The sequence below is a fragment of the Ochotona curzoniae genome, unplaced genomic scaffold, assembly GCF_017591425.1.
Source record: "Ochotona curzoniae isolate NIBS_2020 unplaced genomic scaffold, NIBS_Ocur_1.0 contig_430, whole genome shotgun sequence".
Lineage (NCBI taxonomy): Eukaryota > Metazoa > Chordata > Mammalia > Lagomorpha > Ochotonidae > Ochotona > Ochotona curzoniae.
Window position 1 is genome coordinate 29,627,714 of NW_024466219.1, and position 17,135 is coordinate 29,644,848.

Genomic DNA, 17,135 nt, shown 5'->3' on the forward strand with positions numbered 1-17,135 from the left:
GGCACTAGGCTATGGTGCCAGGCCCAAAGGCTGGACTTTCTAACCAGAGGGACGTGTTACAGGGAAGTCATAAAGTAGGGCTGGAGTTTAAAGTGTTAAGAGAGAGAAGGGGCTCAGTTCGGGTGACCTTAGTGGTCCTCCCTGCTCTCTTGGTTTCCTCCGGAAGCCTTAGGGACCACCATGCATCTGGGGCTTTAGAGAGCAGATGTCTGCTTGCTCGTTGTTCTGGAGGTGGTGGTTAGTCCAGAACCTGAAGTATTGGCAGGCTCTGCACGGCTCTGCTCTGTCTGAAGGCTCCAGGGAGGACGCACTCCTTGTCTTTGCTCTGTTGTGGGGCTTGCTGGCAGTCTTCGGCCTCCCTTCACTTGTGGATGTGTCCCCTGATGGTGGCCTTGTCCACCCACTGGCACTCCTGCCATGTCTATCTCTGCTTTGTCTCTATTTCTCATATGGGCTTCTTTCCACCCCCCCAAATATTTATTTATTTTCCCTAAATATTTTTATTTTACTTGAATGTCAGCATTAAAGAGAAAGGGAGATGCACACACACACACACACACATACTTCTATCTTTTGGTTCACTTCCCAAACGATTGCAACAGGAGCCAGGAGCTTCTTCCAGATCTTCCAGATGGGTACGGGGTCCCAAGACCTGGGATCATTCTCTACTGCTTTCCTAGGCCACAATCAAGAAGCTGGATAGGAAATGGAGCATCTGGGATGTGAACCGGTGTTAGCACTGCAGGAAGATGATTGGCTTGCTATGCCACACCACCACAGCAGCCCCAGAGCTCCTATTCCAGTGTGACTTCCTTCTGACTTGATGACATGTACATAAAGGTCAAATTTCCAAATAAGGTCATATTCACAGGTACTAAGGGTTAAAACATCAACATGGTTTTTTGAGAGACACAGTTCAACTCATACTGCTGCTAGGCAAATAGTAGGCAATTTGATCCTTTGTTGAATGAACAAATGAATGGCATGGAATTAGATAGAAACTATGTTCATAGTTAATTAAGAGAGATGGCTTGAGGATCTGAAATGTCAGGTGAGGAGATGCAACATGTTTTGTCCAAGTGTAAAGTTTGTTACCTAAATGATGAATTGCTTTGCTGGAGCCAGGCAGTGGAATTTTTTTTTTTTTAAGATTTATTTGTTTTTATTGGAAAGTCAGATATATATGTGTGTGTGTGTGTGTGTGTGTGTGTGTGTGTGTGTGTGTGTGTGTGTGGAGACACAGAGAGGAAGCTCTCGCGTCTGATTGATGATTCACTCACTAAGTGACCTCAACGGCCGGAGCTGTGCCAGTCCAAAGCCAGGAGCCAGGAGCTTCTTCCAGGTCTCCCACATGGGTGCAGGTCCCATCCCAAGGCTTTGGGCTGTTCTCGACTGCTTTCCCAGGTAACAAGCAAGGAGCTGGTTGGGAAGCAAGGCTGCCAGGATTAGAACTGGTGCCCATATGGGATCTCAGTGTATGCAAGGTGAGGATTTTAGCTGCTAGGCCACTGTGCTGGGCCCAAGCAGTGGAAAATTAAAGTTTATAGTTTGACATTTAAAGATTTTAGATCTTAAATCTGTTTATAGATGTTCTCAGATTTTTTAACCTCAATTCTATAAAAAAAAATTAAATGGCTGTTAAAAATACTGTTTGCCAGCTTGATACACCCAAACAGCAGGCCTGTGGTCTCAGAAAAGACCGTATGTGTATATATATATGTATGTATATATATACATACACACACATACGTGTGTGTGTGTGTGTGTGTGTGTGAAACAGGAAGTAGCAGCAATGGAGTTGGTAGAGTAAATCTGGACAAAGCCAGGGCCTTTTCCCGTTCCTCGTGAAGGGCCAATCTCCAAGAGAGAGAGGTCAGAGTCTCACTCCAGGGAGTTGTTCTAGCCTAGTCAGCAAGTGTTAAGCCCCACAGCCACACTAACTGCTTGTAGCTCGCTGACAGGGGCCTGGTGTTCTAGAGAGAGAGGCAAAGTTACTGAACGAGGACAGTGAGGTTTTCAGAAGTGGGAGCACCCCTCCTGCTCACCTGTCTGGCAAAACAATCAGTTTTAGCTGGAGTCTGATTGAAACTGGATCTGGCCAGGGTGCCAAGCAATTAGCAGGTAAAAAGGTGTGAAGGAGTCAACCTCGGTTCTTGTTTCACATCAAAGACGAATTTCCATGTGGACAAAGCAGTGAGCAAAGCAAGACGTAACTTAAATCAGAAACCTCTGACCATGGCAACGAGCAAGGGGGCTCTAAGAGAGGAAAAAGAACCTGAGAAACTATGAGGGTTGAATCCTTTAAGCACAGTTTTTTAGGAAAAAAAGGAATAGGGCCCCGGCGCAGTGGCGCAAGTGGTTAAGGTCCTCGCCTTGCACGCCCGGGATCCCATATGAGCGCCGGTTCTATCCCGGCAGCCCTGCTTCCCTTCCAGCTCCATGCCTGTGGCCCGGGAAAGCAGTGGAGGATGGCCCAAGGCTTTGGGACCCTGCACCCGCGTGGGAGATCCGGAAGAGGCTCCTGGCTTCAGATCGGCATAGTATCGGCCGATACTATGCACTCACTTGGGGAGTGAATCATCAGACGGAAGACCTTCCTCTCCGTCTCTCCTTTCTGTATATCCGCCTTTCCAATAAAAAAAAATAATAAAAATAAATCTTTAAAAAAAAAGAAAAAAAGAATAGAAGAGCAGCTAACAGTTAATCAGAGGGTGCAGACATAATCCCCCGAAAGGCTGGAATTGCAGTGCCGTCTAGCCTGCTCATCATAAGAAAAAATGCCCAAAGGAGCAGCACTGGTAGTTTCTTTGTATTCTCATGATCAACTTAAAACAGAAGGCTGGAATCACTTCTCATGATGAAACTGGAAATTCGGAGGAGTGGGGTTGACACCTGGCAAAGCAAAGAGCGTCCGCAGATATCAGGGGCCTGAGGAGGCTCAGAGAGATCTCTCCCATACAAGTTAGAGAAAGCACGGCCCTGCCTGCACCCAGCTTACAGGTGTCTAGCCACCAGAGCTGGGAGAGAATACATGTCTGTTGTCAGTGCTCAGGGTACCACATTGAGTGCCTGCCACCCAGGAAAACCAGTGCACTGTCCCTTTTGTCAATGTTTAGCAGTGTGAGGTTTCATTTTCTTGCATTGCTGTTTTCTATTGAGCTAACTTTGCAAACAAATGAATCCTCAGGGGCTTAACTAATGTTGGCGGCATGTTACAGTGTATGCGGGGCTGCTGGGCATCGCATGTCCTGGAAGGGGAGCTTGTATGGCAGGACAGCCTCAAATGTGCCACATTTCAGTGCTTTGGTCACTGACAGCACATACAGTGGTAGCTACCTTGCAGCCTTGGTGTGTGATAGGTCCCTCTGTGATGCTCTTAGGGTGCAGTTCCCCATTGTAAAGTGATATGTGACTGTAAATGGGGGACTTTTTTAAAAAAAAATTATTTTATTTTATCTTTATTGGACAGGCAGATCTACAGAGAGAAGAAGATACAGAGAAAATCTTCCTTCTACTAGGTCACTCCTGAAGTGGCTGCAAAAGGCTGGAGCTAAGCCAATCAGAAGCCTGGAGCCAGGAGCCTCTTCGGGGTCTCCCACATGTGTTCAGGGTCCCAAGGCCTTGGGCCGACTTTCACTGCTCTCCCAGGCCACAAGCAGGGAGCCAGATGAGAAATGGAGCAGCTGGGACTAGAACTGACACCCAAGAGGGATCCCTGTGGATGCAAGGTGAGGATCTAGGCACTAGGCCATCACATGGGGCCTAATGAGGGGGCTTTAATGAGGGGAGATTGGAGAGATGTAGACAGGGCTTGGGGGACCTGCAGAGATGGTGACAGATGGGCCAATCACTAGGATTAGCAGCATTGGGTGTCATCACCATGTCACTGTGTCTAGGCTGGCGGTGTGAGTTCCTTCTGGAGCTGAGGAGGGTGGTAACTGTATGGTTGCCCAGCAGGATTTGAGGCCTTCTGTGGACAGTAGCAGGTGAACACTGTTAGCTGCAATGAAGCAGGGAGGAACCAGGGGGTAGAATGCTTGATCTTGCTCTGTCCTTCCTCTGTGTTTTGTTGGCGTCTCCCAGTCAGAAGCTGGAGGATAAAGATTGTGGCTGCAGACTATGCAGGTCAGGAGCCTAGGTGCAGGAGAGAGTGGGGCTCCCAGACAGAGGGGGGGGGCTGGAGCATGTGACTGACAGTGACAGATGGGCCTGGGAGCCAGCCAGGAATAGCCATTCTCTCTCCAACTTTGATTTTACTCTTCAAGGATGTGTCTGTTACAAAATTTTCCTCTTTGAAGCACATTTGCATTTTGGTAGCACATTTTTTTTTTAATTGTGAAAGTTAGTTGTCTCTTAATAGTAGGTTCAAATGTAGATTCTTTTGGGGTTGAAGCTATGGCATCACAGATAAAGTTATCACTTGTGGTGCCACCATCTTATATGAGCACTTGTTCATTTCTCAGCTGCTCCACTATTGATCCAGTTCCCTGCCAAGGTGTCTGGAAAAGCAGCAGAAGATGACCCAAGTGCTTAGCCCCCGAACCTGTAGGGGAGACCTGGAAGGAGTTCTGGCTCCTGGCGTAGGACGGCCCTGCCCCAGATGTTACAGTCATTTGGGGAGTGAACCAGCAAATGGAAGACATTCTCTCTCTCTCTCTCTCTCTCTCTCTCTCTCTCTCTCTGTAACTCTGACTTTCAAATAAATCTTTAAAGTCATGTAGATCCTTCTCATGCTCAAAGGCCCTGGGGCACACATAGAGATGAGAAACCCAGCAAATACGGCATGAACAATAGCGATCCTACACTCTTGGATGCCAAGGGTTGTTACAAGAAAGGTCATGACCTGGCATGGGGTTAAAAAGAATCATGTGATTCAGGAAAAGTACAAAGATGGATTGTGGCTGGTGGGGAGAAAGATCTGGAGAAAAACTTGGGCAGGTGATGGGGCCTCAGATCTCAGAGGTTTCTGTAGGGCACTGCAGAGCGTGAGAGGCAGGGGGAGCCAGACGGCAATGAGAAAAGGGCTGTTCAGATGTTGCTTTGTGCTCAGAACCTGCAGCTGGAATCACCTCCAGCGTGGGCTGCCGAAGAAAAGAGCACTGAACACCAGTGTGAGTCATCTGAAGGCCTGTTTCACAAGGGCGGCAGCTTGCCCTAGCGGGCGTAGCAAGAGAAAGGCAAGTTTTTCTTGGATTTGTCTGCAGTAAATGGGTTGGGATATAGAGGTGGGTTTTTTGTTTGTTGGTTTGTTAAGACTCACGGATTTATTTGAAAGCTAGAGTAATGGGGGTGGGGGTGAGAAGGGAGAGAGAGAGAGAGATCTTTGAGTTGCTACTTTACTGGCCAAATCCCTGCAGTAGCTGGAGTGCATCAGGCTGAAACCAAGAGCCTAGAACTCTACCCAGGTCTCCCATGTGGGTGGCAGGGGTACAAGTAGTTGAGCTACATATTATCAAGGAGCTGAATCAGAAGTGGAACAGTTTGGAACTCAAAGCAGCACTCTGATGTAGGATGCTGGTATTGCAAGAGCTACAATCCCCTTGCACTTCAATGCCAGCTCAAGGGTATTAAGTTTTTATGGTTGTTCAAGGAGTTTTGGCTCATGACTGGGGCCAAAAGTTTTGGCATTCCGGGCAATGGGCTATACATCTTTATCAGTGCGTACAGTCGTTCAAGTTGTAGTAGGTTTTCTTTTCTTTTTTTTTTTTTTTAAGATTTATTTATTTTTATTGAAAAGGCAGATATACACAGAGGAGGAGAGACAGAGAGGAAGATCTTCCGTCTGATGATTCACTCCCCAAGTGAGCGCAACGGCCAGTGCTGCGCCGATCAGGAGCCAGAAACTTCCTCCAGGTCTCCCATGTGGGTGCAGGGTCCCAATGCTTTGGGCCATCGTTGACTGCTTTCCTAGGCCCCAAGCAGGGAGGTGGATGGGAAATGGGGCTGCTGGGATTAGAACTGGCGCCTATATGGGATCGCGGTGCATTCAAGGCGAGGACCTTAAATGCTATATTATCATGCTGGGCCCTGTAGTAGGTTTTCAAAAAGTACTGATGAATGAATGGATGCTCTTCACATTGTACAATAAAATTAGGATGACCTTGAATCAGAGCTTCAGAATTTCTGGTCTTCACTACAGCCGAAAGTTCAAAAGCACACAATGTAGTTTCTGGGGGAAGTAGTTAATGGGAACTCGGATACGGCAGTGCAGCTGGCCCCTCGTTCCCTTTCACCCCTGTGATTTTGTCTTATGGCCCTTATTTGAAATTTCAGTGGGAAACTTGCAACACAACCAACGTAGTTTGTTATGTGTCTGCAATCCAATGATAAAGACTTCATAAGGTTTTCATTTTCATACAAATGTTTCTCTTGAAAATTAAGGCCATTGCAGAGTGGGATGTAGTTGTGTGGATGACTTTAAGTGTGACTGTTCTAGACTCTCCAATATGCCAACAAGTGGAGAGCTTCATTCATTTAAAAATATGTAAATAAGTGCAGCTGCATCTGGCTGTATGGACAATACCAGTGAGACCGTGCTGCTAAACTCCATGAGAAGATACTGGGAATTGAGAGGGACATTCAGCTTTGAGGATAACTTAAGCAGCATTAATAAATATATTTGTAAAATGCATGCAGCAAAACCCATACCTCTAGCTTAGCTTTTTTTCACTCTGAGCTGGCAGAATTCATAATAACAGCTTAAAAACAACAAATAGAGAACTGGCTGCTTCCCAAAACCAATTAAATATTGAGAAAAGGAAGTCATTTGCATTGAACTTGCATTTTGGAATTCTCTATTACTATACTGAAAAGGATTACATAATTTTGCTTTCCTCATTAGAATCCTTTTATTGAGTTAAGTGGTGTGCAACTTTAAAAAACTGGAATTTCCAGAAATCAGCCTGAAAGTCTGTTTGTTTGAAGATAGAATGCCGTTTCTCGTAAAAATACCGTTATAAATGTGGCAGGGTACCCAGACTAGCCTGCTAAAGCCATTTCAACTCATAATATTGATGCCATATGGTATACTTGCAAGCAAATGTAGTAAGAAAACATTTCCATTGCAATATTAGCATTTATGTAAGTCATTTAATCTCCCATCTCTGAAATTTATTAAGAAAGGTTTTCATTTTTTACTAAATTATGGTGCCTGAGGAAAAGCAGATTTAATTAAAGGATGAGACTATGGATGAGTACTGTGGGGAGACTCAGGAGGGAAATTTGGGTCCTTTCCAAGGCTTTTTACTGTGGTGCTGTTGGTCCTTCATGACATTAAGTCCCACTTCCAAATGTGTACCCTTCTTTTTCCCCCTCATCTGGATGGATTACTGGCACTGCTTTAAACTCATCATTCATGATTAGGGTCATTTCTGATTGGCTCAAAATTGGAAAGATGGAGGAGGGGGATGCCAAAGAGGGGTCTTTTCCTGAGATCATTAAGCAGAAGCTAGATGAGAGGCAAAACAAGGCTCTTATGGAGGGTGTACAGGCAAAGGAAAAACCACTTCCCTGAATTGACTGGACTGTGCTGAGCCAGCCAAAATGTATGAGCCCCCTTAAAGAAGGAAAAAGCTCTTTGCCTGGGTTTGGGAATCCTGTGCAGCAACAGGCCCTGCTATTGCCCTCAAGGGCACAGGCTCTCAGGGTCAAAGCACAGGTGGAACCCAGTGTGGCTCACTCCGCATGCTTTAGGCATCACTCCAATTTCTCATTTGCCACTTTGATTTTTGTCAAAGCAAAATTTTGAGTCATTTGTTTTTTTCATTTTCCATAAAAAGAAAGCTATCATATCCTATTTAAAAAAATTTATACCTGTCTCTCATTCTTCATCACCTCCAAAGTCCACCCAAACCCATGACCCCTGCAGTTTAGCTTGCTACCATAGCTTAGATAATGCTTTATCAGCCGTGGGTATTTGGCTTAGAAGTTGGGAATATGAGAATATCAGGATGCCTGAGTTCAAGTCCAAGTATGGGGCCTTGGGAGGCAGTGGTGATGGCTCATGTAGTTGGGTTCCTGCCAATCCATCTGGGAGACCAGGGTTGAGTTCCTGGCTTCTGGCTTCTGCTTAGCCCAATTCTGTCCCTGGTGGGCATTTGGGGAGTGAACTAGAAGATGGGAGCTCCATGTCTGTCTTGTTTGTCTCTCTGCTTCTCAAATAAATAAAATCAAATAACAGCATTCTATGTCAGACTTTTCCCCAAGGGGGAAGCATTCAAAGGCTTCAAATTTTCTACACAAGTTGAAGCTTTTCTGTCGTGTGTTTGAGACCTTCATAATAGGGCTCAATCCTTCCTGCCTAAGCCCAAGTCTTTCCCATTTCCTATTAGGTGCTTGCTGTTTGAAAACAAAACAAAACAAAACAGATCAGAACAAAACAAAACAAAACCCATAGCCATTGCATCCTTTGTGTGCAAAGTAGACTCATGATTTGCTTCTTGAAAATCATACTCCTGGGCTATCTGAATCCCACCTATTTGTGGTAAACAATATTTAAGTTGTCAGCCTTGTTTATAACCTCAGACACATGAGACCCTACCCATCATGTTTCAGAACTTGGTGCTACCTGTCTTGTCACGTGTGGTTGAACTAAGACAGTACTTGTGACCCAAATGGGATGGATTGAATTTTTCTTTCTTTTTTTTTTTCTTTTCTGTAGGGTTTGGAAATGGAACTGAAAACCAGTGTGGGTGTCAGGAACTGGAACACATAACTTAGGAACTGTGGATCAGCCACATTCTATTTTATGGAAAATAAACTACAAAACCTACTGGTAGAAAGGAAAAGACCGGGTGCACTATAGCTGCAGTTTTTGGTAGAAAAACAATAGAAATCAATTCTGGTTAGCTTAGGCAGAAAATACTTATCACAAGGACATTATATAACTCATACAATCATTGAAGGGTTAGAGATTGAGAGCTCGGCAGCCAGAAGGCAGCCCGGTGACCCCCTGGGCTGATATAACTTGGCTGCTACCGCAAGCTCCTCCCACTCTTGCCTCCTGTAGTACGTGTAGTAGCTGCAATGATTTCTTTAAAATTTAATCCAGATTATGAACCTCTAAAACTAATTTACTATGAAGAACCTGGTCATTGTCCTGAGTTCCTGGCAAAAAGCTTCTAAAGCCAGTGGAATTTCCCAAGACTAGGAGTGTCTTTGTTAGGTGCATCCTGACATTTTCTGCTAATGAGGTGGTGATTCAGGCTGTGGGTAGGCAGACCGGCCCATCCTGTGATTAGAGGATTGTGGCTTTGACCTACCTGATATCAGCTTGACCGTGGGGGTTCCAGGGAGGGACGGAGGCTGGCAGTTTCTTCAGTCACATGAGCATTCATTCAGTCATGTCCACATAATGAAACCCTGATGGAAAATAAACCCTGGGTTTATTTTTATAGAGAAAACCCGACACGGCTATTTTCTGAGATGATTTTAGAGCAAGGTTTTGTTGCATGTATTAAGTCTCATCATAGCTATTGTGTGCCTGTTTCAGTGAGGACTTATTGAGGGCAGAGCTGGGTGACTGTACTCACCCATGAGCACTGGGTGTGATGCCTGGCACACACTAGTCCTCTGTAGATTTTTGTTGAAATGCTGGATGATAGTTCAGTGTTCCTATTAGTTCCATGGCTGTTTGAATCTTACAGCTACCCTGTTCACGTCGATGTTAAATTTCCTTTAAGATGTGTGAGCTGTGAGATGTGGTTTTTCAAAACATCACTAAAAGTGGCAAGCATTCACAGAAGCCACATTTTAAATGACATTTTCTAGTAACAACTTGAAAGCAGCATAAAATTCTCCTTTAGAACAAGAAAACTAGGTGCCTGATTCCTGCTTCTTCTAATGAACTGTGTTGACTTTCCCTTTAACTATTTGCATAACATAAATAAAGGCAGCCAATATGTATTTATTGTCATAAATAATCCTCAAACAGACCCACAAACAGGAAGCAGCAACTCTGTACAGTAGTTTGGGGTGGGGAGGGTGGCATGATCCCACCAGGTCAAGGCACAGCAGCTCAGGTTCAGAACCCTCTGAGAGCCGGCCTTGGGTTTTTCTTCTTTGGCTGGTCTGATCTGAAACAACAAATGAAGTTTTTCCCTGAGTTCAGTGAGCTTCTCTGGTGAGTGACTGAACCTGCGAAGTCACACACACACTGCCTGTGTAGCCAGTAGGTCAGGAGTGGGGGTGGTCTGGAGACCTGCACACATACCGCTGATTGGCATAAGAAAAGTCGTCTGATTGTATGATGGTTCTTTAATTGCTGGTGTCTGTGCTGAGTCCGGCTGTTGCTGTCAGGACAGACTCACGTTACACTGGCTGCTCAACCTTTCCAGTGGCTTTTACTAAATCAGAGTAACAGAACTCTGGGATCAGTGGCAGCCTTACCCAGACCTGAGCCCTGCTGTCCCTCTAGCCCCATCCCTAATCTCTTCCACATTCCCTAAATTGTTAGATTCCAGCCACAGTGGTCTTTCTTCTGATGCACATGATGCTGGCAGAGTTCAGGGACATACACCTGCCTTTTGCTTTGCATAGAATGAATGCCTTATCTTCTGATCTTTGTGTGGACTTTGCTCTGAGTATGGAAACATTACTGGTCTCGTTCATTTCTGTCTCCAAGACCTAGAACAGTAATGTGATGGTTAATTGATAGATTGACTCATCTGTCATGTGAGAGACCTAGTGAGTCTGTACATTATAATTCTGCAGCCCGCAGGATCAGATCCTAGATCTGAATTCTTGGCTGGATTGGTTCCATAACTGTTGGAAGATTGGAAGTTCTTTTTGTTGCACAAGCTTTCTGGCTTGTGGACCCTGGCATTAGCTGGTATATTAAAGCCCTCTCTCTGCTGCCACCCAGGTTTGTAGCTTGTTTTCTTTATTTGAAATTTCTACTTATTTATTTTAATTTTATTTGAAATAAATTGAGACAGGCAAAGATCTTTCATCTGCTGTTTTCCTTCCCAACTGCTTGCAACAGCTGGTTCTGGACCAGGCCAAGGTGAGGAACCTAGAATTCAATCCAGCTGTCCTATGTGGATGACAGAACTCTAAGTACTTGAGCCGTCATCTGCTGCCTCCCAGGGTGCTCATTGTTGGAAGCTGGAATGGGAAGCAGGACCAGAACTTGGACCTGGCTATCCAGCCAGGCAGCCTGTGGTGACTTGGTGAATTCACTCACAGGTGGATTTGTGTGTGTGTGTGTGTGTGGGGAATTTGTGACAATTTGAAACCTGCAGGCAAACTGCATGATGTAGATTTTGAGATAATTAAAAAATTACATTAGGAATGTGCAAAATGTATGTAGATAATGGTCTGTTTTATCATTTGCTACAATAAAGTTAGTGCAAATCTATCATAAAAGGATAATATTCATCAAACTTATTATGTACAAATTGAACATCTTTGCTGCTATTTGCAGTGGGAAGAAATGTAAACAAATGCTAAAATGCAGTACTGAATTATAACTGTGTGAAGTTAACTGGTGTCACTTGCTGTGGTTTGGTGAGCTGCAGGGTTTTGGGGATCCACTTAAAATACCTGTGAGGGGGCCCACTGTGATGACTCAATGCTAAATCCTCACCTTGCACACTGGGATCCCATATGGGTGCCGGTTCATGACACAGCTGCTCCGTTTCCCATTTATCTCCCTGCTTGCGGCCTAGGAAAGCAATAGAGGATGGCCCAAAGCCTTGGGACTCTATACCTGCATGGGAAACCCAGAAGAAGCTCCTGGCTTCTGACTTTAGATTGGTTCAGCTCTGGCCATTGCGGCAACTGGGGGAGTGAACCAGAGGATGGAAGATCTTTCTGTCTCTCCTTATGTCCATAAATATGATCTACCTTTTCAATAAAAATAGATAACAAACAAACAAAACCCTATGAAGTGGTCATCCTTGTATGAACACTTCGTCTCTGCAATAAATTTTATATTCTGGTAAAAGGTAAAATTTGTTGCTATATGCTATGTACTGTGTATGTTATTAGCAATGACTGGGCAACAGCAGACTGTTAGTAATTGAATTTTTGGGGAATCAAAAATTATGTGCTGGGGTCCAGCATTGTAGTGTATCAGGTAAAGTTACCGACTGTATTGCCAGCATCCCATATGGGTTCTTGTTTGAGTCCCAGTGGCTCCACTTCTATTCAGCAATCTGCTGATGAGCGTGGGAAAGCATCAGAGAATGGCCAAGTTCTTGGGCTCCTCCCTACACCCTTGGGGGAGACCCTTGCTTCAGTTTGACCCAGCCTTGGCTGTTGTGGCCATTTGGGAGATTGGAATGGAGATTGTGGGAATGGAAGATTTTTCTCTCTTACTCTATCTTTCCCTCTATAACTCAAATAAATGAAAAAATAAATTAAAAAAATTTTGTGTGGATGTTCAACTGTGCAGGAGTCTGTGCCCTTAACCCATGCGTTGTTCAAGGGTCAACTGTATTTCCAGATGGAGTCTTATATTGAGTAACTGGGGGTTAGTACTTCCCATACATAAATTTTGGGGTGACACAATTCAGTCCATAACACCAAGCTTTATTTCTTTCTTGTCTATCTGAGTGCCTCTTTTGTGGAAGTTCTACTCAAAGCAAAATCTGAATATATTAACCCATCATCTCCCTCACTTGTTCTCAGGGGGCTTTGGTAAGAGCAGAAATGGTTTGGAAACAAAAATGAATGATAGAATGTGGTCAGACGTTGCATCTGTGCTCTCCCATGCTGCTTGCCTTCCAGGTGGCAAACTGGTGCCATCATTTAACGCGGAATACAAAAAAGGAGCACTGGGGCTTGAGACCAGAGCCCATTGCAAGTTTTGGGAGAGAATGAAAGATGAACCTGAGCAGTGTTGGGGAGACAGTTGGAGAGGCAGTCAGAGGAAGGACGGAGTTGGAATCTACAGCTCTAGGAGAATAAAGAAAAAGGAGGAGCCTCACTGGGATTCTAGTGTGTCTTCAGTACATTTTAAAAAAAAGATTTATTTTTATTTGAAAGGCAGATTTACAGAGAGAGATATCTTCTATCTGTTGTTTCCCTGTCCAAATGGCTACAATAGTTGGAGCTGAGCTAGTCTGAAATCAGGATCTACAAGCTTCTTCTGGGTCTCCCACATGAATGCAGGGCTCCAAGGCTTTGGACCATTTTCTGCTGCTTTCTCAGGTATGTTAGCAGGGAGCTGGATGGGAGGTGGAGCAGGTGTGACACAAACCAGCACAGGTCTGAGATCCTGGCATTGCAGGCCGGCCCTAGGTCAGCATATTTTTGAATACAGATTCCAGAGAAAAATGATATAAAATGCCCCCTGTTCAGTCTGCTGTGCAGGGAGGCTTCATTCCCCTTGGCCTTTGGGAGTTGTAGCATGTCTTCCTATTTGCATGAGATCCTCAGGTCAAGCAGAAGCCTTGACTGTGTTAGATAAACACAGGTGCACTCATGACACCCTTTTGCCCTCCGGGGACACTCAATGAACACCAGGCCCAAAGAGGCAGTGATGGGGCGACTTTGACATGGAGCACAGCTGGGCCTTGGATGGAGCACACCTATTTTTAGCAACACAACATGTAATAATCAGAAGTCAGAAGGAAGACACTGAGTCACATAATTAGGATGCTTGAAGTAGTAATGGATAGTGATAAGATGGTGATTAGCTAAGTGGCACACCCATGCCCATCATTTCCAAGAGGCTAGGTTAACAGAGGGCTAGGATTCTCCAGAACAGAAAGGTTTCCTAACGTGGAAGCAATCCCAGCTTCCTTGGCAATTTGACAAATGACTGAGGAAGTGTCGGGAGTGCTGACAACACTGGATTTATCTGGACACAATAACAGAAGTTATTCCATATGAAGAAATCCTTCCCTTTCCCATATTTGGGCTTTACTTGCTAATTGTGCCATAAACCCAGCCTGGCAAAATATCCTACAAGGAGTGGTGGTGCGAGTGACATAGGTACCTGTAACCTACTGTGTTCTATGGCCTGGTGGGAGGAAGTTAGGCCTCAAATCTGAGCCACGGGATCTCCTTTGGATCTGAACGGACAGTTATTCTAACTAAAGTTATTAAAATTTAATAATAAAATTATTTGCTATTTATCAGAGACAGAAGGTGTGAGAGCAAGCTGGGGCTGGGCCAGGTTGAAGCCAGGAGTCAGGGACTCAACCCAGGTCTTCCATATGACTAACAGGACAGAACTACTCAACTTACTACCACCTGCTGCCTCCCAAGACACACACTAGCAGGAAGCTGAAATGGAAGTGGAGCCGAAACTTGAACCAGGCACTACAACACGGGGTGCAGGCATCCCAAATGGTATCTCTGCCAAGTGTCCACCTCTGGTACATGTCTCCTAGTCATGTTTGGCCATGGCTGTCCATTTCATTTGTGATTTTACTGATTTATTGTCACTGATAACACAGATGGCCCCAGAGAACTGCTCTATTTCTGAAGTTTGTGTAGTACTTACTCTCCTTAAAGGAAAATGCTTGGCTGGGAAATTCTAGTGGTCTTCAGTATTAGCTGAGCCATTTCTCAGGTCCAGCAGCACCCCATCACTTTTTCTATTCATCCAACCATCCGGCAACCTTACATTCTGTGATCCCTCCATGTATGAAGCCAGTATTTCACATTGCGGTGGCAGTTGCACCAATTTCAGGGCAAATGGTAATTTTAAAACATGACCCCATGGAATTGGATGTCTGTAGATGGGACCAATTAATGCACTGAAGGAAGATAGTGCAGACTAGGGGTGATTAATCACTGATTCAAGACCTGAATGTCAACCTGCAGCCAGATGGCAGAAGAGGCTGTGGGCGCAGCTCAGAGTTTAATGAGAGGAGCAGTGTCTCAGGGGAGACAGAATTCTCAGCTTTGGCAATTTGCTGCTCCAAGGTCGGGGCCTGGAGCTGAGCAAAGTGCAGCTCTGAGATCTGCAGTGGGTGGACATGTGGGTGGACAAGATCTTGAACTTCTACATTCCTCTGAGGCCTCTAGCCTACAGAAGTGGCCGGCTCTCTGTTGAAACTAGAACTCCCTCCTTCTTCAACAGATGGGGGTTGAACTGTGGCATGCCTGTCTGTGGAAGGATCAGGTCTCCTGTGGTGGGTCAGGCACTGTACTCCAGGGGGTGTGTAAGCCCCTAGGAGCAGATGGATAAGAGCCAGGAGAGTGTGGCTGGGACAAGATGCTGAGAGTTTCAAATCAAAAGAGAATATGAAGTTGGACCACGGTATTGTACCAACATGGACTGCTTCTCTTGGTGGGGCTCTGGGGGATGTGCTGATATGTTGCTAGCATGCTCTTTGAAGCTTAGAAAGGCTCGTGTGAAGTGAAGTTGGAATGTCAAAAATGCTGCTGTTGGCAGTGAAAGAAGGGTTCAAAGTGCTCAGGGATAGGGTTGTGTGCTGGAGAGGAAAGTTCTCTAAGGCTGGAAAATTCACTGGTGACTGCTCTTTAGTGCACAGGTTTGGAAACAATAACAAGGAAGGTGCTAGAGGCAGGAGTCCTTGCACGTCCCTGCGCAGCTCCGTGGTGCCTCTCTTCGACACAGTAGTGTTGTGGTCTAGCCTTGGGCCAGATATTAATTTTCTAGCTTCTTGCTTCTTATTTAAAAAGCAAGAAGCTAGAAAATTTTAAATACGGGCATTGACACGGCCTAAGCAAGTGGTAAAGTTTATTCAGAAGATGAAGAATACAGGCTTATGTGGTCCATGTTCAGGGAGAGTAGACCAGAAAGCTAAAAGGCAAAGGAAAGAGATTGCTACCTCTGTTCTTGCAGTCCGTCCTCGGGAAACAAGAGAGCAAGCAGGTACACAAGAGGCCAAGAGCTGAAGCATGCGAGAGATAGAGACGACGTGAGAGTGACAAGCATGAAGCATGGGACCAAGAGAATGAGCTCCTCCCCGACGTGGGCTTTGAAGTAGTTTGAGAGGGGAGTGTTTCTGCAACAAGGCAGCATACCCCACCTTCCCCCACTCAGGTACCAGGTAATGATGCCATGCTTTCCTTTGATATACAGGTGGGCAAAAAGCATTACATGGCAGGGGAGGTGTGGCTCAGAACTAGTGACCCTGAACTGTCTGCCTAAAGCCATATCAACAGGAGATACCGTTACAGGACAGGGTTCTCTTATAGCAGTGAAGATGACGGGACCACCGAATCATACAGGTCGGCTCGTGGTACTTGCTTATCGGAAGCAAAGGGGGGTGGTGTTATTATTACAGTGAGAAACGGGGTCAGAGTAACAGCCATGAAGGCCTGACCCTTGAGGCGCTATGGAGTTGTTTAAAAGAGCACAGAGTCAGGGCCCGGCACGGTAGCCTAGCCGCTAAAGGATCCCACATGGGCACCAATTCTAATCCCAGCAGTCCCACTTCCCATCCAGCTCTGTGCTTGTGGCCTGGGAAAGCAGTGGAGGACGGCCCAAACCTGGGGACCCTGAGCTCACGTGGGAGATCCGGAAGAAGCTTCTGGTTCCTGGCTTTGGATGGGCTCAGCTCCAGCTGTTGTGGCCACTTGGGGAGTGAATCAGTAGCCAAAAGATCTTCCTCCCTGCCTCTTCTCTCTGTGTATTTCACTTTCCAATAATAATAAAAAAAAGCCCCACCCCTTTTTTTCCTAACGAGGAAGTGGCAAAGAAAAGGGGAAGGTAGCAAATGTTCTGGCTGAGGTCTGACTCGTGGAGTCTACTACAGAAGTGTTTAACAACTTATTAGCAGAATAGCTTGGCCAGTTGATGCCAGCGGGCCTGTTTCACTGCTTGCCTCAGTGCTGGCACAGCGGGTACCTGGACTGTCATACACCAAGCCTGGTCTAGATGATGCCAGTCTCCAGGAACGGAGACCTATGCCGAACACTTCATATGAAATTGTTTTGTGTGAAGATCAAGCAGCCAGTTGGTTTCAGGTTGATTGCATTGGACCCCTTCTACCACGGAAGGCACAGTGGATTGTGTAAGCTGTACCAGACAGGCATGGTTTGCCTTCCTTGCCTTTATGGTCTTGACTGGCATTACTTTCTGAGGGGCTCAGTGCTTGACCCATCAACATGAGATCCAGCTGCAACAACACAGTGGCTGGAACAGCAAAGTGGAGGTGAGACTGTTGGGACCACTGGTCCTGTCGCATGGGATGTGTCTGGTTACCCGGTGA